A 23,323-nucleotide genomic window follows, 5' to 3' on the forward strand; every position below is an offset into this window, starting at 1 on the left:
ATGGCATCCTAGCTCACAGGTGTGCAGTGTATTTGTGGCTGGGGAACTATGCCCTTTCTCCCTCGCACCCCAAATTAACATTTGAGGATGGCCTTCCAGAGTGGTTTGGAGAAGTTGGGGTGGGAGGCTGTGTGTTAGGAGACAGTTTTGCAAGCAGGTCGACCTGTGGGTTTTGCTGGCCTGGAGGTTGGGACTGCCCTCTGCTGAGCAACTTTGCTAGGCAGGGACTACATGGACTATGCTCCATGTGATGGTCATTCCTCCATCCCTGACTTGATCCCGCATTTCCTATTCAACTTTTAAACCCTTCCATCCCCACCCCCACCCCACCCCAAGAACTCCCCAAACACGGAACCTCTAGAGTAGGAACTGACAGGAGTGTGCCTTTGGCGTGGGAAGGGAAAACCAAGGTACTTTGGAGGTGGCGCATCACCGCCCCCGCTCCCCGCCCGTCACTCCCTCGAACACTCAGCTCCCGCACCCGCCTCGCGCGCAGCTGGAACTTTCTCCCACTGGGCTCCGGGAGCCTCCAGACACGGGGGATCGGCTCCTGCAGTGATCGGAGGAGAACTCCAGGCTGAGGCTAGAGCCGAAGCAAGAAGAGCCGAGTGCGCGCGGTTTGAAACGGCCACCACAACCACTGTCACCGCGCAGCCCGGCGAGCCCCGCCCGTCTCGATCCTGGCCTCAGCGTACACGGAGACAAGTCCCCTCTGCGCCGCGCCAGGCCTGTGGGGGCCAGCAGCATGCGGAGGGTGAGTGTGTCTCCCTGGTGTGAGCAAGGGAAGGGTGGGAATGGTCGCAGCGAGGTGGCCCGCGACACCTCTGGCCACCTATCCACCTTGGGGCCTTGGTGCGTGTGGCCCCATCAGCCAAGGAAACTTTACAGGCGTCAGTTGGGATCCCTTGCTGCCCGCCCAAAGGAGGCGAATGGGAACAGTAAGCTCTGAGTCCCGGTCCGGGAGGAGCTGCAGGGGGGACAGGGTGCGGGCGGGGCAGTGGTCCCCTCCAGTCATCCCCTGTCCCCCTCCCCCGAGGTGCAGGACTTGGGGCTTAGCCCAGCTAGCTGCCTGCGAAGTTCCCGAGGCGCCCTGCGCGGCAGCCTCCTAGGCATCTCCAGTAGGGACTCTTCGTACAAAGATGACAATGAAAATGGACCGGCTCAGCCGCAGGGGGCATCCCCCTTGGCAGCCCCAGAGAGCGGGAGGGTCCCAGGGGGTGCTAATCTACACAATGGTATGGGTTACCAGCCCCAGTGTGCCTTTGATTATGACTTTGGGGTGGAGGCTGCTTCATTCAGATGTGGAAATCTCAGCATTTCTAGTATAGACCTGGGAGGACCTAACCTTGGTTACCCCTGAGGTACTAAGGAAGAAACTAGTGAGTTTTATTTCTGAAGATGCAAGGCTGAGATATTGCAAAACAGAGTGATTCTCTTTCCCACCAGGGCCTTTGCTTTTCTTGGGGTTGGAGTTTGGGGTTAGTTTATGTATGTATTCAGCGATTGGTTTGGTCATCTGCGGGGGAATTTCCATGATTTCTGCCTCTCAGCTGACGGGATATTTCAAAGAGAACTCTACTGGGTTTTTTTTTTGTTGTTGTTGTTGTTGTTAGTTTTTAATTTTACTGTTTAGTATTTTTTGTTTTGTTTGTTGTTTTTTTTTCCAATGGTGCTAGAATTAAGTCGTGTGAGTGTGTGTGTGTGTGTGTGTGTGAGTGTGTGTGTGTGTGTGTGTCCCCTATGTAGGGGAGTAAGATATTTGAAGGGCACTTAGAGTGAATACAACCAGTTCTAGTTGCCGCTGAAAATCTGTGGGTGAGCTGACATGGAAATTTACCTGTCTTTACCTTTGGATTCGCTCCAAACCTGCTCAGGTGTTTCTGGGGCAAACAGGATTCCAGCCAGGCTGGCATTGGTGTGGAGCAACCGGCCTTAGTGGAGTTACTTGTTTGAACTCCAAATTCAGAGATCAGTAACTTTTTACTGTCGACCACCAACGTACTAAGGCACATCACAGCTGGGATAAGCTGCGGATAAGTAGGGTCTTTAAGAGGGGACGTCAGCAGCTGGAGGCGGAGGGTGTTGGCCAGAGTACATTAAACTGAATTGCGTGCTCCCTGTCTTGGAATGCAAGAGATTGGTGTTGGCTGGCAATGCGAATCCCTGGGCTCTGCTTTCCTTTACATCAGCCTCTGGGACTGGAAGCCGTTAAATGCCTCCCCCATTGTAAGGAACACACAGACCTACTAACTACAGGCATGGCTCTAAGGTTCTAAGCTCTAAGAGCTCAGTGGGGAACATGATAGCCAAGAGCTTTGTTTTTGGGGGGGAGAGACAGAGAGACAGAGAGACACAGAGAGACACACAGAGAGAGACAGAGAGAGACTCTATTAGGATGAAAAAAAGAAAAAGAACTACCTGGGCTGTGTTCTTTCATGAAGGTGAAGATACCTAAGGAAAGTCAGATGGAGAACTTCCAAAGGTGCCCATTAACTGGGTTTCTCTAAGTGCAAGTCTGAGTGGTTATGTCTCTCTACTTTAAACATAGGTTGAAATTGCATACTCAGGATGTTGGTATTAAGAAGACCTTTGAGAAGCGACTGAGTATGAAGACAGAACCCTTACAAATGGCTTCTGTATTCCAAAGATCCCAGGGCAATAGCCCTTCCCTTTAATTATGTGTGAGAATGGGTGTGTGAGAGAATGGGGCGGGGGAGCCTGTGAGCCAGTGTCCAAGCCTTTAACAGACACTGAATCTGCCAGGGAACGTGATCTTGGAATTCGCTTGCTTTCAGAACTGTGAGGAATACATTTCCGTTGTTTATAAGCTAGCCAGGCTGTGGTATTTTGTTGTAGCAACCTGAATGGACCAGGACCTGAGGCTGGTCACATGCATGTCATGTTGCCAGTCCTAAATACCCCTAAAACTACATGGCCAAGTCTTCACTAGCTTCTTCCCATAGAGCTAATAGTTGGTTAGTTACTTTTGAACCTCCAATTTTCCCTCCCTCCCTCCCTCTCTCCCTCCCTCCCTCCCTCCCTCCCTCCCTTCCTTCCTTCCTTCCTTTCTCCCTCCATCCCTTCCTTTCTTCCTTCCTTCCCTTTTTCTTCATTCCTTTCTTTTTCTTTCTTTCTTTTTTTCTGTGCAAGGCCAGGAGTTTGAAAGCAGAGACTGTTTTAAGTTTGTATTTGTTAGAAGGAGTTAGAAATCAGAGGTAGAAAAGGCATTACATTGGCACCACTCTTGAAAGAATGCTTTCTTTGTTCCAGGCGTCTCCTTGCATAACAACCTTTTAAGTTAAGAATTAATAGCCAATACATTTGCCTGGCACAAATGCAAACAATATAGAAAGGGTTTACAATAAAAATCATGCCTGCTCTTATGGTGCTCAACCAGTGGCTTCCCTCCCAGTGTAACCGATGTGAAACCACTTCTATGTCCTCTCAGGAATAACCTGCGCAATACAAACACTTATATGATGCTCTTTTTTACACACAAATGGATGCATGCAAGTATACTCCCTTTGCATCTTGCTTTTTTCTATTGCTTACAAGTTCAGTATTTACAGCTCTTTTTTAAAGTTGCATACACGACGTCTTTGCATGGCTATATAGCCTTAGAATTGTTTCTGATGATGTCATCATGTCCCAGTGAATACTCTTACATGTAACTCTTTCTGCATGCATGTATGATTATGTATGATTTATGTATGATTAATTGATGGTTGAATGACATAAACACTTGTATTTCTATAGGCTAAAAAAAAAAAAAAACAAACCAAAAACCCAGGAAAGACATTTTAAGCACTGATTACCTCTGTGGAATCTTGATGATTCTTATAAGCTGTGCAAGGACCCTTCCTCTTTGCCTCTGTTGCCTCCTTTGCAAAATATGGAGAAAAATACTATCTACCAGGAGGACTGTATAATTAAGTTTAGTTTGCTTTGCATAAGAAGTCACCCCTAAAACTTAGTAGCTTCAAGTAACAACCATTTTGCTTAGCTCACATCCTTTGATTGGTTCAACTCAATGGCTCTACTCATTTGGACTCGCCCAATGATCTCGTTGGGTTCTGTCATGTTTCTGTGGACAGACAGTCCATTGGTCAGCTGAAAGGTGGGCAGTCTAGGATGATCTTTTATGTCTGGTGATTGACAGGTGAGTTGGCCTTTGGGAACATCATCTGAGGGGCAGGTGACTTGTCAGGCTTCAGGAGATAAGCTCAGACTTCTTCATAAGGTAGCATCAAGGTGCCACTGCTCGGCTCCCAGGAGCAGCACAGCCCTTTTCAAGCCTCTGCTTGTGTCCATTGGCTAGTGAACAAAGCAAGTCACAACACTACACTCAGAGTCTGTGATGGGGAATCTCTAAGGACAAGGACACAGTGACAGAGTCTCATTCATCACCACTGTTAATTTCAATGCAATTCTTTTCATAAAATATATATGATCATATTCTTCCCCTCCCCCAAGTCCTCTTAGAGAGTCCCTACCTCTGACCACACCCAACTTCATATTCTCTCCCTTCTCCTGCCTCTCTAAAACAAAGACAGAAAAAAAAAAACCCAAAAATTGAAAATCAAAGCAAACAATAAGACCAAAAAAAAAAATACCCAAACAAAACAAATGAAACAAAAATCCTACCAAAACAAACAAACACCCCCAATGAGTCCATTTTGGGTTGGTTAACTACCCGGGGTCACCACCACCATTTTGACAAACAACCGACCACAGATCTGGTAAGTGAATATTTGCACAGTACCTGTTAGGATACTCAGTGCACTTTTTGTGCTACGGAAGGCTGTTTTAATGAAATAAATAACAGAGTATTACCAAATGGGCTCCATAGAGATGGAACTGATATACTGTTACGCCAATGTAACTGTGTCTGTCTTCCCTCATTTCTCTAAGCGCTGTATCTAGGTCTTTTAAATCCATAGAGAGACAGAAGTCTTTGTTCCTGTTTTATAAACTGCAAAATTCAGGGCTCAGGCAGTTTGAGCTCTGAGAGTCTGGAGCCGAGTAAGGCCTTGACTCTTGGGCAGTCCGATTCCAGAGCACCCTAGACAGCCTCCTTCCTCGTGCCTGTCATTTCAGCTTCATATTTGGATCTGAGGAGCTTGTCAGACTTTTGAAGTCTTTAGAGGTGATCTTGATTTCTCTCTGGCCTACTGAATTCAAAGCAACGTGTCCACAAAGACAGTGGATCCTTTCACAGCCTAGGGGCACTGCTACAGGGACGCCCATCTCTTTCCCTCTTTTAAAAAAGTTGAGAAGCTTGAAGCCCGACCTTGTTTTGTTTACACTTTCTTCCTTTGTATTTGCCAAGTCCTTTTATTCCAGTTTCTCCTTTATGGAATTCCAGTCCCACAAAGGGAAAGATGTGAAGACAGGATATTTCTCAGTGGCTCAGAACTTTATCTTGGGACACAATCTACCTGGGTTCAAATCTAGCCTGACAGCTTTTGCTGACCTGTTAATTCACGACTAAGGGTTTTCTGACTTGAGTGGTCAGCTGTGGTAAAGACTCAGGGTTTTTTGTTTTGTTTTTTTAAATTAGATATTTTATTTATTTACATTTCAAGTGTTATCCCCTTTTTTTTCGGTCTCCCCTCTGCAAACCCCCTAGCTCATCCCCCCTTACCCTGCTTCTATGAGGGTGCTCCCCTACCTACCTACCCACTCCTGCCTCACCGCCCTAGCATCCCTCTACACTGAGGCATCAAGCCTTCACAGGACCGAGGGCCACCCCTCCCATTGATGCCGGATAAGGCCCCTTCATCTCCTTCAGTCCTTCCCCTAACTCCTCCATTGGGGTCCCTGTATTCAGTCCGATGGTTGGCTGCAAGCATCTGTATCTGTATTGGTTGGGATCTGGCAGAGCCTCTCAGGAGACAGCTGTATCAGGCTCCTGTCAGCAGCACTTCTTGGCATCAGCAATAGTATCTGGGTTTGGTATCTACATGCAAGATGGATCCCCAGGTGGGGCAGTCTTTGGATGGCCTTTCCTTCAGTCTCTGCTCTACTCTTTGTTCCTGTATTTCCTTTAGACAGGAACAATTCTGGGTTAAAATTTTGGAGATGGGTGAGTGGTCCCATCCCTCAACTGGGGGGCTATGCCCTAACCGCTGGATATGGTCTCGACAGGTTTTTCTCTCCCCTGTTTGGGGTATTTCAGCTAATCATCCCCATGGGGTCCTGGGAGGCTCTTGCTTTCCTGGCATCTGGGACTTTCTGGTTGCTACCCCCGTTCCCCATCCCCCCATTGCTACACACATCTGTTCAATTTCCTGATCCTCTGTACATTTCCTCCATCTCCTCCCATACCTGGTTCTTCCCCTCTTTTCCCCCTCCCCCTCTTCTCTTCCTCCTAAGTCCCTCCCACCCTCTACTCCCCTTGATTATATTGTTCCTCCTTCTAAGTAGGACTGAAGCATCCACTCTTTGGTCTTCCTTCTTCTTGAGCTTCATGTGGTCTGTGAGTTGTATTGTGGATATTCTATGCTCTTTGTCTAATATCCACTTATCAGTGAGTATATTCCATGTGTATTTTTTTGTGACTGAGTTACCTCACGCAGGATGATATTTTCTAGATCCAGCCATTTGGCTGTGATTTCATGAAGTCATTGTTTTTAATAGCTGAGTAGTTTATTCCATTGTGTAAGTATACCACATTTTCTGTATCCATTCCTCTGTTGAGGGACATCTGGGTGGAATGCAAATTGATCCATTCTTAGCTCCCTATACAAAGACTTAGTTTTTAATACTACTTGGCAAATCCCTTCTGATTCCATCATCTCTATTGTTCTTCATATCCCTTCCTCCCCAGACCTATTTCTACAGATCTAGATACACTGAGTAATAGGACTAGCTAATGTTTCCAGCAGGACTCTTAAGCCAAGCACACAACAGGTAATTGATTAATCACTTAGTTCTCGAAACAAAACTATGAACTAGGTTTTACTCTGTTCTCATTTCCAGGCAAGGAAGCTAGCTACTGAATGGCTAGGTCGTTTGCCTAGCATGCTACAGATAATAAACGTTGTGACAGGGATTTTAAAGGAAGTGTCTTGGCACCAAAGTCTATGCCCTTAATGTTTATGCTACAAGAAAAAAAAAAGCCCTAGATGACTGAAATTGAGTCTCGTGCTCCAGCGAGGCTGCTGGGGAGCTCGTAGGCAGCCTCCATCCTTGGCAGCCAGCTGTGATTGCAGCCAAAAGTCACAGCACACAGAAGATATAAAGCTTCAGTCTTTTTGCCAAAAGCCTTTCCATTTTCATCACCACAATCCTAGCAAGATTTCAGCCGCAGTGCCTCCCATACAACCAAGGGGAGACACTACTGAAAAAGGTATTGGGCATTTTTTTTTAATTTGAAAAACAAAACAAAACAAAACAAAACAAAAACAAAAACAAAAACAAAAACAATAATCTGGCTAGCTAGCTCTGGGGCATGTCACCTCTTGCTTCTGTCAATGAACTACCCTGGTATCTGTGACACGATTTGCCAGAGCAGCTGGTATATAAAATACAAATACTGATAAAATATGACTTTCTGAATTTAAAATTGTGTGTGCCTTCAAACTGAAGGAATGGCATGTGTGTGTGTGTGTGTGTGTGTGGGCGGGGGAGGGGTGTTTGCATTTCATAGGTGCTGTTCCACACAGGACAGATTTAATGAGACAACACTCATCACACATGTGGAATTCAGACTTGCGCTCTTGTGACATCCCTGGAGTCTGTCCTGCGCGAGCAGCTCTTCATGGCCCCCATTTCACGGAGCCAAACAGTGTTATCTGTTGTGTGTACTGCTGTGTGGAGAGTATACAGAGGTGGGACTCTGTAGCGGGAGCTCTTTGTTTAGTTTGTGTGGTAGTTCACGAAGTCTCTCCAGAATGAGGCTGGCGGCTAGCTGAGACTCGAAGGATACAATGGACAGCCAGAGGAGGAGGAGGAAGAGCACATGCAGGCAGCGCGCATAGCCTGAGTGGAAAGGGGAAAGAGGCAGCACGCATTGAAGACGGAGCAGGATTCGGAGTGGCCGGAAGGATAGGTCAGGTACTCGGAGGGCAAGAATTGAGTCTAGAAAGGCAGATATGGGCCGGGTGAGGATATACGCTGTGAAACACCCTGGAAAAGGACCTGTGGGCAGTCAAGATTTTGGCAGTGGAATCAGGAGGCCTTGGTGGCTGAGAAGACATGGGAGACCAGGGAAGAAACACAGAGTGACTATCTCCAAACTTCCTGCTTGGCTGAGGCGTGTGGTGGTGTTGTGAAGAGGGACTAAAAGCTCTGAAGAGAAAGGAAAGGACTAGAGCTTGGGCCTTGTTGCTTTGAGTTTGAGATGCCTTCAAGCCATTTCAGGTAGCTGGGTGGGTATGGAGATGTGCATCTTGGGAGAGTCTGTTCTAAAGTTACTGATATATAGATGATGATGGCTGCCCTGGGGTCTAGAACCCCGCACATAGGACGGGCTTATAAACAGTGGCTCACAGAATCTGTTGTACATAAGAACCCCTTGTGGAAAATGCCGATTTCTATACAACACCTCTTGAATTACTGATTCAATATCACCATAGCCAGATACCAAGAGCTACAGTATCTAGCAGAGATAGCACTATGTATAATCTACAGTTCAAACAGTTTACCCTTAGGAATAGAATCTAAAACATCTCTAGCAGGCTATAGCCTCTCCTTTAAAAATAAAAAGGTGGTAAAAAACAGAGTTTTAATATGTGGGGAAAAATGGGGGAGGAATAATACCAATAATATATTGATACCCGAATACTTGCTCTAACTTAGAAACAAACATACTAAAATCAGAGCTGGATTCGTCAAGATTGAGCCCAGTGCAGTGGGTGCTGGTGCAGAGTCCTGCAGACCCTGGTGATAACTGCCAACAAGGCTAAAGTTTATCTTCCAAGAGCTCTAGAAAAGTTACACCGATTGGGGTTTGTTGGCGGGGTCCCCGGTGCCTGCCACGAGGGCCACCATGAGGGAACCATGAGCCTGTGGGGATTAAACACAACTCTAGACAGGGCGGCATCTCACACATCCCTGTGCTGCTGGTGTTAGGATCACAGCAACTACAGCCAGGCAGATCTCCTCCAGCTGGACAGTAGGCTCACAGAAGAAACCCAAGTGATTCTGCAAGGAAAACTCACACAGATTTAGAGCTGAGACGACACAGGGGAACAGGCCTGGTACAGATCCACAAGGAGTAGAGTTAGGGGTGAGGTCAGGAAGACAGTGTAGGGTTAGCTCAGTGACCAAAGACAAAACACAGCATCTAGGTCATTCTTTCATTGTCGTTGATCTCCACCCAGTCTGGTTACCTCTGCAAATAGTCCTTCCCTGTACAGCAGCTTAGGTCAAGCCAACGGGAGCGCTGACCTCTAGCACATTTTATTTGTTCTATATCCTCCTCCTCCTCTTCTTCCTCCTCTTCCTCTGCCTCTTTGTCCTCTTCCTCCTTCTCCTCTTCCTCTTCTTCCTCCTCCTTTTTCTTTTCCAATACTCTTTCCTCTTGATAGTACACATCTCCAGAGGCTCACTTGGTTTATGATAGTGGGGTACAAGTCTCTATCATGTCTTCTTAGCCTACTGTTAGCCAACACTTGAACCCCTCCCCACCATCTTTCTCTTGCCTCAATTATTACCACTCCTGTGTGTGTCTCCTTCCTCCATCTCCCATCTAGCAGCCAAATACACATTTCTATTCTCACCACAAGTGCTTGCTTCTTTCATTTTTCTTCCCAGTCATACTCCCAATAATGAACACACTAGAATCAACAGTTCCACAAGGGTTCTTTTACTCCCGGAAACTATCAGTACTTATCAAGTGTGCGTTTCGTAGTCATCCGCTACTGTATTATCAGAGTGGGATAAGCTGCTGAATTGAGACTGTTGCTTCAGAGAGTACACAGCACACAGGAGTAAACTGCAGATAGACCCTGGTGGCCAGGACAGACACAAGTCTAATAGAAGAACACAACACAACTACACTACAGCCTGGTCTCTCCTGAACAGTACACACAACAATAAGAGAAGAACAACAACCTCACAAGAACAGCTCCACCGTCAACAATAACAGCAAAACTTTAATAAATGCTAGAACTCCAGATGGGCAGACCCCAGCACAAAACGCAAGTCACATCCCAACCCAAGGAGGGCAATATATTTTCTTCCAAAATTACCAATCCCATCATACTGTCACCCAGGGGAAATGACTTATGTGAGATTCCAGATGCAGAATTCAAGAGAATGAGTGAAAATATGTTCAACTCAAGCAGGAAACAGATATTTTTCCAAGGAACACAAACTGCTGAATGGAACAAGAAGACAACTCATGATATAAAATTAGAATTCAATAAAGACATAGAAATAGTGAAAGAAACCCAAACCAAGATGAGGGTAAAAATGTAAAGCACAATAGAGCAAATAAAAAAAGTCAATAGAGGGCTGAAGAGATGGCTCAGTGGTTAAGAGCACTGATTGCTCTTAACTCAGAGGACCTGAGTTCAATTCTCAGCAATCACATGGTGTCTCACAACCATCTGTAATGGGATCTGATGTCCTTTTCTGGTGTGTCTGAAGACAGTGACAGTATACTCATATACATAAAATAAATAAATCTTTGAAAAAAAACTCAGTGGAAAGTCTCACCAATAATAGACCATATGTATGATAGAACATCAGAATTTAAGGACAAAATAGAAAGATTGAGCCATTCAGTCAAAGTTGTTGACAGTTTGTTTTCTTCTTTAACATAGCAATGGAACATGCAAGAAATCTGGGATATCATAAAAAGGACATAGGAAATGGAGAGGCATAGAAAACATTTTTAATAAAATTATAGAAAAAAATTTCAACCTAGGAAAGAGAAAGGTATCCAGACATTAAAAACAGTGGACAGATAGAACCAGGGAAGAAACGTCTTACATCATATCACAGGGAAAATTTGCTACAGTTAAGCAGAGCAGAGAAAGTCTATTGAAAGCTGCAAGAGAGAAGGGTCAGGTCACACACAAAGGCAGGCTCATCAGAATAACTGCTGGCTTTTTCAATCATAGTCTTAGAAGCAAGAATAGTTTAGAATGATGTATTTCAAATCCTGAAAGATCACCACTGTCAACCCAGACTCACGTGGCTGCAAAAATAGTCTGTCATAATTGAAGGCAGAAGAAAAACTTTCCATGATAAAAATGGGCTAAAGGAGTATATGGCCACAAGTGAACTCTTTAGAGGTCATTGGAGGAAATACTCTGGACCAAAGAGAAAGATAAATACACTTAAGAGACACAGGAGTTACACGAGGCTAGAACATTCCTTAAACAAAGAATAAGAAATCAACAAAATTATAGGAATCACTGCACAGTTTTTAATGATCTCACTTCACCCAAAAGACATAGACAAACGTATTTGGCTGAAAAGCAAAATCTTTTTTTGCTGCCTCAAAGAAACACATCTCACCGTCCAGGATAACTACCCTTTTGCAAAAGGATGGGAAGGGTATTTAAGCAAATGAATCATAAAACAAGCAGGCTGCTATTCTAATATCTGACAAATTAAACCTCAGACTAAGTCTAGTTAGAAGAGTTAAAGGGGGTCTCTTCAAACTGACAATTCAACAAGACAATCCATCAAAGAACATTGCAATTCTAAATGCAAATGCAGCAAACCCAGGCCCATTTATCACATTTAAAATAGTACTAGATTTAGTTAGGCATAGTGGCCTACATCTTTATTCTCAGCACATGGTAGGCCGAGACAGGTGATCTCCATGAGTTTAAGGCCAGATTGGTCTACATAGTGAGTTCTAGGACAGCTAGAGCTACATAGTGAGACTCTGTCTTAATATAACCCCAAACCAAAAATAAATAAAATGTTACTAGATTTAAACTCACAGATTAACACAACACAGGCATAGTGATTTCAGTCCTCAGTTCTCACCAGTAAACAGACCAACTGAACAAAAAATAAAGTATTAGAATCAGGTGCCTGAAAAAAGCTTCAGCAATAAAGGCTACTTGTTGCTCTTGTAGAGGGCCAAGATTTGATTCCTAGTATCTACATGGTGGCTCATATTCATCCATGTCTCCAGTTCCTGGAATCTGATGCCCTCTTCCGACTTCTGTAGGAATCAGGCATGTATACGATGCATATACATGCATACAGGGAATGCATTCATACATGTAAAGTAAAGTAAAAGAAATAAATCTAAAAAATTTTAAATAAAAAGAATTAGGGTTGTGATGGTTTGTATATGTTTGGGCCAGGGAGTGGTAGAATTAGAAGGTGTGGCCCTGTTGGAGTAGGTCTGTTACTGTGGGTGTGGGCTTTAAGACTCTCATTCTAGCTGCCCAAAAGTCAGTATTCTGCTAGCAGCCTTTAGATGAAGATGTAGAACTCTCAGCTCCTCCTGTACCATGCCTGCCTGAATACTGTCATGTTCCCACCTTGATGACAATGGACTGAGCCGCTGACCCTGTAAGCCAGCCCCAATTAAATGATCCTTTTAAGAGTTGCTTGGTCATGTTATCTGTTCACAGCAGTAAAACCCTAACTAAGACAAGGGTTAAATGACATGATGTTTCAAATGGCTCTAAGAAACCTCTATAGAAACATAAAACATCAAAGAATGCTTATTCTTCTTAGTAGCCCAAATCACATATTGGGCTTCTTCAAATCACATATTGGGACACAAAGCAAGTCTCAATGGACATAGAAACAAATCAGAGAAATAATCCCATTCACATTGGCTTAAAATAAAAGACCTTGGACTAAACTAAACTAAGCAAGGAAGTGAAAGACACATTCAATGAAAATGTTGGGATACTAAGGACAGAACATTTATGAGACTCCAGAAGATGGAAAAACAATCCCATCCTCATGTATAATGTGAACATTGTTATCCTATAAAATGCCATCCTTGTAAAAACTCTGTAGGATTATATTTTTCAAAACCTACTTTTCATAAGGGTTCTTAGATGCTTTAACCTCTCTTTTAGCCCACCACCCACCAGAAGTAGTAGAAAGGAAAGGCTAATAGGGCAAAGGAAGATGGGGACCTGTTTAGAAAGAGGTCTTTGGAGCAAATCCAATCTGCATTGTCAGGCTAGCAGCTGTTCAGTTCACATGAATCAGCAACGGCAGCTCAATCCACTCCAAACACCATTCATGAGTCAGCAACCACAGTTTGATCCAGAAGAAACCTCGAGGCTCTGCCGATCAGCAAGAGTCCACAGAAGTGGCAAGAAGCCACTGCAACGCCACCACAAGTTTTTTGGTGTATTTCTCTCTATAAAGTCATGACAAACAATGACCAGCAAAGTATGGCAAGGCAAACCAATACCATACAGCCTTGTCAGCAAAGACCAGCATCAGCAAAGACCGGCATCAGCAAATCCCAGTGATGACCATCAGAGAACTGAAAGGTGAACCAATACCATACAGCATCATCAGCAAAGACCAGCATCAACAAATCCCAGTGACAACCAGCGAAGAATGGTAAGGTGTACCAGTACCACACACCATAGTCCACTGTCTGTTGTGTTCTCTCAAGTGTCTGCTCTAGCAGAGCATCACATATCCTTTTTCCAGGCTGCTGCCAGAAAATAACACATGTCTGTTCTCAGCAACACATTCTCCCACATGTCTGCTTTGACAAAAACATCCTCTCATGAATCAAAGGCCTCAATGCCAGATCTGGAACCTCTAGATGAAAGGAAGGGGTGTACACCCTAAGATATAAGCTCAGATAAGGGCTTTCTGTATAGACCCCAGGCATGCAGGAAAGAAGACCAACAATCAACAGCAGGATATCTTGAAATGAAAAAAGCTTTTGTAGGACAAAGGAAACAGTTAGCCGAGGACAAAGCCCACAGAGTCGGAGACTGTCTTTGTCAATTACACATCGGACAGAGAACTTATGTGTAAAACACATGAAAATCTTTAAAAACTCAACTTTAAGGAAGCAACCCAATTAGGATCTGACTATGAAAGTGGACAGAGAGTTTTCAAAAGGAGAAATGCAGGGCTAAGAGATGGTTTTAGAAGTGTTCATATCCTCAGTCAAAAGGGAAATGCACGTTAAAGCGACTTTGCGATTTCCTTTATCCCAGTCAGAATGGCTAAGATCAAGAAAACAAACAGCACATGCAAGGAGGAGAGGAAAGGGGAACGAACACTTATTTGCTGTTTGTGGGAGCACAGATTAGTGTAGCCACTACAGAAACCAGTGTGGAGTTTCTCAGTATGCTAAAGATAGAATTATCATATCACCCACTTATCCCACTCTTGGACATATACTCCATGTAGTGTGGAGATGGTGGCACATTCATGATCTCTGCTGCCTCAGGGAATGGAAGCAGCCTAGACAGCCCTTCACTGATGACCGCATCATGAAAATGTGACACCAGTGCACAGTGGAGCATTGGTCATCTGTAGAGAGAAATGAAATCTTCAGGAAAATGGATGGAGCCCGGGAAGTGACCCCGGGGGAATTTACCCAAACCCAGAAAGACAAATAGCATGCGTTCCTCTCACCTGTTGGTCCTGGCTTTGAATCTCCAGGTTTGTCTGTTTACTGAGAATACCTATAGAAGTCACAAACTAGAAAGAGACCATGGGTCTCAAAGGAGGGGGATAGTAGAACACAAGTGGAATGAGGGAAAATAATTGGGAGGGGGCTATATAGGGAGGGAAATGGGAGGATGAGTCAGAGGAAGGGGAGCAGAGGGATAATTAGTACTAAGATGATTGGAGAAAACCATATAGAAGCCTATTTTATAAGAATGCCTCAAGATATAATAACAAAGAGTTCAACTGGAGGTAGTCCGCCAAGGAATTCTAGTTTATTAAATTAAAAAAAAAATCCCAGTTCTAGTGAGACTACCTCATGATTTTTTCCTCTGGAGGAGATCCCAGAGACCCACACCCCCAAACACTACAGGCTCTTGGTTGCCTACCAGAATTTTATGGTAAGACAAAGCTGCCAGAGATACCACGACTTTGACCTTAGGTCATGGAGAGGTCAAGCTGGTATTGACCTTGGGGCTTCCTCCTTGATGCTGAGCGGGCTGCTGGACGGGGAACGCCATCAGAGGTCTTAGCCCGTGTGGAAGCCTGCTAGCTACAGGAATGGCCAGCCTGGAAGATACACCCATCAGAGCAGCAGTGCTGCGGAGGTTGTGCAGGTGAGCAACTACTTCCTGGCTGGATTTTAAGGCCCAGGAGAGATTCATGCCTGGGTCTACAAACCTGCCCAAAATTTGTGACAGAAAAGATTATAGGCCTAGAAGAATAAGTCTACTGTGAAATACTATACTATTCTGCTAAATCTTTATGTTTATACCCATACATTAGATCTTTGATCTCTCATCTGAAAAGCTGCTTTTTGTATGGACTGTGGGTAATGCAGAGACCTAGTCAAAGCACATTGGATAAGTGGCTGTGAGAGCTGAGCCTTAAATGGAGCATATAACACACGCACACACACACAAACACACAAACACACATGAATGTACACAATACAAATACAAGCACTTGCATGCACATGTGTGTGCACACACAAACACATGCAGGCACACATACACACACAAATACACGCACACACAAACACATGAATGTACACACATAAACACACATGCTCACATACAAACACACATGAATGTACACACATACAAACACATAAACACACAGAAAAACATCCATGTGTGCGCACGCATGCACACACACACACACACATCCCAAGGCTCAAAAAGTATCACAGGGCAGAAAGCCTTTAAGAGGCAGAAGTGGAGGAAGACTGCTGTGAAGTTGTCTTGTGGATGAAGAAACAGGGCCGTTGTATTCAGAGCTAAGAACAGCCATGCGCAGGATGAAACCCCACCCTCAGCTACAGAGCTATTGGCAGCTGACGTTTCCTGGGGAAAGCAGAGTCATTTTCTGCAAGGACGTGGTTCCTGGTAGGTTATCGACACTCCCATGGATGGCCCTATACCCACGTACATATGGGCAACATTAATTGGATTTAGTGGGTTAAAAGAAGACATGAAGTTGGGACAGGTATGTGTTCAGGAGCTGGAGTAGAGAGTGGATATGATCAAAATACCCTGTACATATGCATGGAATTCTCAAAGAATAAATCTACTATGAAAATACTAAGACCAACTGAAGTAGTTTTATGAAATGTGATATACCCGGTGATAACAAGGACAGAGTATGTGTGCCTGAACATGGACAGATCTCTAGTCTCTAGTGAGGCATAAAGGAACACAGACTAGAATTCTGTTTATGTCAAGTTCCAGGGTAGGAAACACTAACATGTAGCTATAGAAATAAAAGCATGGCCCTAGGGGATTGGCGAGGAAGAAGACTGAGGGAGATTGGTCGGATGACAGTAATAGATGAGTTCTTGGTACATGTGGCTCCCATGGGTGCATATGCTGGCCAATACGCATAGGCATTGACCATATAGTTGAGATCTGTGTATGTATCTATGTAAATTAAGTTTTAATCAAAGATTCTAAAATATGTATCTCATATGCATGGAGCTCTCTGAGTACGTTCTACCAGGGGTAGCCCCTATCCTGAACTTAGCATGTCAAGGCCTTTTATGATATATGTGTGTGTTATGTTATATGTTATATATGTGTGTTTTTATATATGATATGTGTGTGTATATATATATATATATGATGTGTGTGTGTGTATATATATATATATATGATATGTGTGTGTGTGTTCTTGAGTCACCCACCTTCTTACCTCCCTAAATAGCTGGGATCATAACCATGTACCGCCATTCCTGCCTAACTACAATCTTTTTTTTTTTTTTTTTTCGAGACAGGGTTTCTCTGTGTAGCCCTGGCTGTCCTGGAACTCACTTTGTAGACCACGCTGGCCTCAAACTCAGAAATCCGCCTGCCTCTGCCTCCCAAGTGCTGGGATTAAAGGCGTGCACCACCACGCCTGACTTCTTCTTTTTTCTTTCTTTTTTTTTTTTTAAATTAAAATGTTTAAACACACTTAATGAAGAATTAATTATATATTGTGATATTGACTCATTTAAGTGAATAGTTCACTGAATCCAAAGCAGATTTGTGTACTATTATCTTCTATGTCTTTAAACTTTATATTCACCATACCATATACATTACATATGAAACATATTATGATACCTTGAATGTATGCGCATGCACGTATCCTTTCGTAATTTGATTATTTTGTGCAATATCATATATGGAAGAGTCTTCCCATTGATGCCAGCAGCTGATCATGTGTTTCTAGAGCTGAGTCTAAGTCTGTCTGTTAGTGCTCTGCATTTAGGGAGTTTCATACACTTCTGCTATGCATTGACAAACCTACTTGTGTGTTATCGGTGGGCATTCAGGATGGAGGTGTTAGGATAACCATGTGATCGGGGCTACAGAATGCCACGAGACTTGCCAGAAGTGTCAGTGGCCTGCATTTTGCCAGTACTTAATACCGTCAGCATTGAGTGTTCCTCGCAAGTGCGAGGGGTATGAAATGTTTTCTCCTTAGGGTGAATTTGTGACTCTGATTTCTAGTATGAATCACGCTTGAGTGTAGTTCTTGGCCATTTGAGGGTTTTGTTTTTCTGTAATTTTTTTTGGCTGATTTCAGATATATTATGATTCATAACAGCAGCAAATTTACAGCTGTGAAGTAGCAAGGGACATAATTTTGTACTTGGAGGTCACCGCAACATGAGGAACTGTGTTACAGGGTCGCAGCACTAGGAAGGTTGAGAACCACTGCCCTGAGGTATTTGAGGCTACAATGTATTTGCTTTGTGCTTTTTCTCATGAGGAAACTTCCCATGCCCTCAGACTGAAGATACTCACCGCTATGCATCCCAATGAAAGTTTAGTTTTTCAAAGATATTTATTTCCATTAGTATTATGGTACATGTGTATGTGCGGTGACTGTGTTTGAGTGTGGCCATTTGCATGCCACCGTGAACACGTGTCAGTCTGAGGACAACTTCAGAGAGTCATTTCTCTTTTCCCCTGTGGGTTCCGGAGATCAAACTCAGGGCGGCATGTCCATGTGGCAAGTGCTTTCATGTGCTAAGCTATTTTGCTGGCTCTAAAAGCTTAAAATTCGCCTTTAATCTTTCGGTCGTTAATCCTCTTGGAATTGAGGTTGACATATGGAATGAGGTGCTTATAGCCAGGTATCAATACAGTCTTATAGAGTGTATTTCTGTACATGGCTAGATCTGTGGACTTTTCATGCGGATTTCAATGGTGACTTTACAGTAAGCCTGATATTGGATTGGCAGGTGTGTTCTCCCCTTTTCCTGAGAGAGTTAAATGATGTATCTGGTCCCAAGAGCAATGGTAAGAAGGCCCTTGGTAGGAACTCAGTAAATATCCCACGAAGGGATTCCATTTGGGGCCACCTGCATTGACAGGTCAGCAGCTCCATGGGGGATGGGCTGGGTGAGAAGAATACTTGGAAGCATTCCCCCCTCCCCCATCTCTCTCCTGCTTTTCACTGGTCTGTTGCTTCTTGTCTCTTCTTGGCCAGAACCGAATCTCGAGTGACTCCTCAGTCAGCCTCACATTTCCTACACAGTGTGGACACGGGCTGGCAAGCATGGGTAAGTGAGCTGGGTGGTTGCTAACTGCAGTTATTCAGGAGCCAGCCACAGGCTGCGGAGAGTTCTGTGCCCGTCTTTTGGCATCTGGCCAGTAGCTGGGCCCTTAAGCCTTGGTGATAGGCAGGGGCTAGTCTAAATTTAGCTTTACTTATTTTCCATGCTTTTGAACATCTTGATTCCATAGGCCAGTGTTGCATTCAAATAGAGTAGCTCAGTTCTTGCGCGGTTTACTACTGATAAAGGAACCTCCACTGACTTGACGTTTGAGACGTGCGATGCACGGTGCTTATGCAAGCATGTCTGTTTTCCATACACCTGAAAAGATTTAATTGACCTTTTCAAAACCAGCTTTTCTCTCTCATTTTGGAAGACCAAATCTGTTCAAACTCGTTCACCTAACAGTCTTGAAAGGTTGGGTGGAGTTAGGGCTGGGGCTGCCAAAACACATGACCACTCAGCTCCAAAAATTCAAACTTCAGGGAGGAACAGTTACCCTCGTAGGGTGGTGATGGCATTGGCCAAAGCACACTGAGAATATGACCTAGAGGAAAACCCAGTGATCCAGGGCAGGGAGAAGATCTAGAAAGCTGAAAGCTGATTGTTCTTTTTAGTGAGGGAAACCAAGCCCAGGGCCTCACACCTCCTGGGTAAGTGCTTTACCACCAAGCCACATGCCCAGCCTCAGGAAGATGATTTTAAGTAAAAAGCTAGCTCTGAGTTCCCCTTGGAGTTCCATTTCTTGTCTCAAGCTTACCCCAGCCCCTGTGACCCTGTCCTTATCCAAAGCACGCCATCGTGCTTCTTGTAACTGATATTCGTGAATTACTATTCACTTTGTACAGTCCTGTGTTCTTTATTTATGGGTGGTTTCTTGTCCACACCTTCTTCCCTTCCCTACACTTTGGGTGTGGTGTTGGGGATTCAATCCAGGGGCTCATCCACAGGCAGGCCCTCTCCCCCTGTGCTATAAGCACAGCCACTTTTATTTTACAGTCTCACTGGGCTAGTCTCAAATTCACTACCTTGAGCATTTCTTTGAAAGATTTGTATTTATGCACACACGTGTTTTATTATGCTTATGTGTGTGTGCTGAGAGTAAATCACATGTGTGCAGGTGCCCTTCGAAGCCAGAAGAAGATATTGGACACCCTCCCCCCCCAGAGCTGCAGTTACAGGCAGTTGCCAGCTGCCTAGTGTGGGTACTGGGAACTGAACCCAGGTCTTTTAGAAGGGCTCCAAGCACTGCTAAACAACCACTTAGCTATCTCTCCAGTCCCTCTAGGAAGATTTGAACTCCTTGCCATATCCTTCTGAGTAGCTGGGACCTTCAGCCACGTAGCACCATTCCTAGCAAAATACAATTTTTGTTTTAAAAAAATTAAACACTTTTATTGAGAAATGATCTTGTGTCATGGACTCATTCTAAGTACACAGATCACTGAATCCAGATCAAATGCGAAGTAGTGGCATTCCTTCCGTTTTCTCAGGTAGAGCAAAGCTCACACACAAATGCCACGGGCCCCTAGCAGAGCTAGCACTCAGACTGTGTGCTGTAATGGCCTGGTAAAATGTATCCAAGTCTCAGTGGGGAGGGGAGGGAGTAAGCTCACAGTGTCCTTCAGTTTGGGGGTGCTTTGTTTATCCCCTTGAGAGCTAAAGACCTGTTCTGCAACTAGAACTTCCCATCCAAGAAGAGTTAAGTGAACACACTAGGAAGGAGGGATGCGCACAGTTTGAAACGTGAGTGAACTCTGTCGAGCCAGTAGTCGGTATTTGTGATCCTGGCACCTATTAGCAGGGGTCTCTACAGTTAGCAATGAGCCATGCTGGCTACGGATCGTTGTAACCATGTTGCTGTTCCTTTGGCTTTTCCAGGGTATTTACAAACACGAGTTTCCAGCAGGAGAAGGTATTATCTCCATCCCCAAGCAAGCTGTGATGCGGAGGAGTCCAGCAGGCAGTTGGAAAGAGGGAGGCTTCCCCCTCTTTCCCCTCCAAATTACAGGGCTGGAAATGTCCTCACAATTGAATTAGCTGACTGGTCCAACAATAGAAAATTCTTTATAATTTGCGCTGCCTTCAGAGATGGCAGAAACTAGGCTTCTGGTAATGGCTTAGAGCCGCCTGGACACGGGCAGGCTGCCCTCCCGCCACTCTGTTGTGAATTATGCTTTATTCACGGCTTTTGTGATGCTTTGAATATTGATGTTGGGGAAATGGCAACAGAACTAGCGATATTTGTTGACAGGATAAAACTATCCATTTCTTAATGAAAGGGAGGCTTAGACAGGACTGTGCTGAGGGCCCTGCTGCATTAGTATGCTTGGCTGCCTCTCTTTATGCAACTATCGTTCTAATAACGAAAGTGGATATGCAGAAGCCCTACCCAACCCACGCTCGGGGCAAGAAAACCCCAGAATAGTCCCAACTCATTGGGAGCACCCAGGCAGAGGCTACTGCTGTATAGATCATGATCAAAGACAATACAGCTGGGATGATTCTAAGCTGGGTTTGGTGTTTTGGTTTTTTGTTTTGTTTTGTTTTGTTTAAGTAATTATTTCATATTCCGCAAATGAAGGCTAGAGTGGGTTTGATTTCTAGAAAGTCATTTAACAGCCCCACCCCCACCCTACTGTCTTAAACCAGTAGTTAGCAAACCTTTTAAAAATTTCTTCTTAAAGATTTGACTTATCTTTATCTCACAGGTGAGTGTTTTACCAGTGTTCGTGAATGTGTGCCACACCCATAGCAGTACTCACAAAGGACAGGAGAGGGCGCTAGACTCCGGCGTCGGAGTTATACTGATGGCAATGAGCTGCCTTGTGGGTGCGGAGAACGGAACCCACGTTCTCTGGAAGAATAGCCACTACTCTTAATTACTGAGCTGTCTCTCCAGCCCCCAAACTTTCTCTTTATAGGAGCACATAGTAAAAATTTGGATCTTAAAGGCTGTACGGTCTCTCGTTGTAACTATGTAACTGTGCTTTGTATAAGAAGAAAGCTGCCATGGGCTACAAATTAGTGAATGAATCCAATCAGTGGGCTGCACTGGGATGAGCAGTTCCTGGGCTTGTTTCTATAGAATTACTCTATGCACATGAAATGTGCATGCCACACACTATCCACAGGTCTTAAGTATTATTCTGATGTTTCATTTGGAAATGTAAGTAACATAGTCGTTTCGGGCCAGACTAAAATGGGTCATGGGGTATATTTGGTCCGTGGATCATAATTTGCTGTCCTCCCATTAAGGTATTAGAAAGCCTCCTGCTTCAGGCAGGTCTCTGATTTGTCCTCTAGTCGGTGAGTTACGCCTTCTCTGCCTCAGCACTTCCTCACTTTTAGTGAATGATAGACAGCCACATGAGTTAAACCTATTCCAGTCTCCTGCCTGTCACACTGTGCATGAGCACACACACATACACACACACACACACACACACACACACACACACCCTGTCTAATGCACATCACACCATTTCTGACCACAAAGGATGCTATTCTTATCCTTTGGAATCCTAGTAAACAGTCATCTTAGCCAGAAATCTAGGCTTACACACCAAATAAAGGACTTAAGATCAGCAGAACGGGGTAACAATTAGAAGCAAGAGCAGGGATGTTTGTTTCCTCTACTTTAGATGATTCCTTACTAACGCTATAAAATGAGACTTATGTATGAAAGCCACGTGCACTACAAATTTATTAAAGTTACATTTGAATGTGTGTGTGTGTGTGTATGTGTGTGTGTGTGTGTGTGTGTGTGTGTGCTATTTCTTAGTGCACAGACAGTGAGCAGGATGGTTGGCATATATAGGGTCATATGCGACAATCATTCGGACATACCCTGGCTTTCGACTGGTTTATGAGTGTTCTGTGAGATCAATACTGGTACCAAGTTAGAGGCTCAGAAAATGAGGATGGCAAAAGAACTGTAGTGTGACATCTGAGCTGAGCTTCTTCTTGCTGCGAGTTTGATGACTGACAACAGTTAACTTGTTTGTCACCATCAAAAGAAGTAGCTCCCATGAAGGCTCTCTCTGAAGTGCCCTAAAAGCTGCTGCTGTGGTTTGTTTGCCAAGTCTGAACTCAGTCTCTTGTTCATGATTCACAGACCTGGCTGGATGTTAGAATCGGCTGTGGGAGTAGGCAGAGCTCTGGGCAAACGTGGACTCAAGCCTGCCCCTGCCCCCACCCCACGGAATCGGGAGGATTCTGGTGGATGTCTCTGACGGTCTCTCCCCTAAATTTCATTCCATTGGTCTTCATCAACAAGAAGGGCATTGGAAGCCAGACGGTCAGGAAGTACCCGGAGGTAGGGGGAGAGATGGTAGGGCACATCCCTGAAGCCCTTAAAGCTGTGTTCATCTTTCCTTTATCAAAGTGTTGTTTGTGGAGTGAGCCTGGGAGACTGTACATTGTGAGCGCGCAATGGACTGACAGCATCCCTTTCAGTCTGGCTACTCCAAACTCATCATTGAAAAATGTCTTTCCAAGTTATTCCTGGAGCTAACGCGATCATAGCATTGGCACGTGCAGATCACAAACACTTGGAGAATCTCAGTGTGGCTAAAAAGATGGATTCCTCAGGGTTTGTGTTTTCTTTCTTTCTTTCTTTCTTTCTTTCTTTCTTTCTTTCTTTCTTTCTTTCTTTCTCTTCCTTCCTTCCTTCCTTCCTTCCTTCCTTCCTTCCTT

General features: G+C 44.4%; 1 protein-coding gene across 2 annotated transcripts in view; it reads left to right on the forward strand.

The window, feature by feature from the left end:
* Positions 1-586: 586 nt before the first annotated feature.
* Tmcc3 (transmembrane and coiled-coil domain family 3) overlaps positions 587-23,323 on the forward strand; it is a 269,722-nt gene continuing 246,985 nt past the window's right edge. For both annotated transcript variants that reach the window (XM_021174097.2, XM_021174098.2), the window contains exon 1: positions 587-754. The gene's annotated coding sequence lies outside the window, so the exon portion shown is untranslated. The remainder of the gene's footprint in view (positions 755-23,323) is intronic.

Source organism: Mus caroli, chromosome 10, assembly GCF_900094665.2.
Source record: "Mus caroli chromosome 10, CAROLI_EIJ_v1.1, whole genome shotgun sequence".
Lineage (NCBI taxonomy): Eukaryota > Metazoa > Chordata > Mammalia > Rodentia > Muridae > Mus > Mus caroli.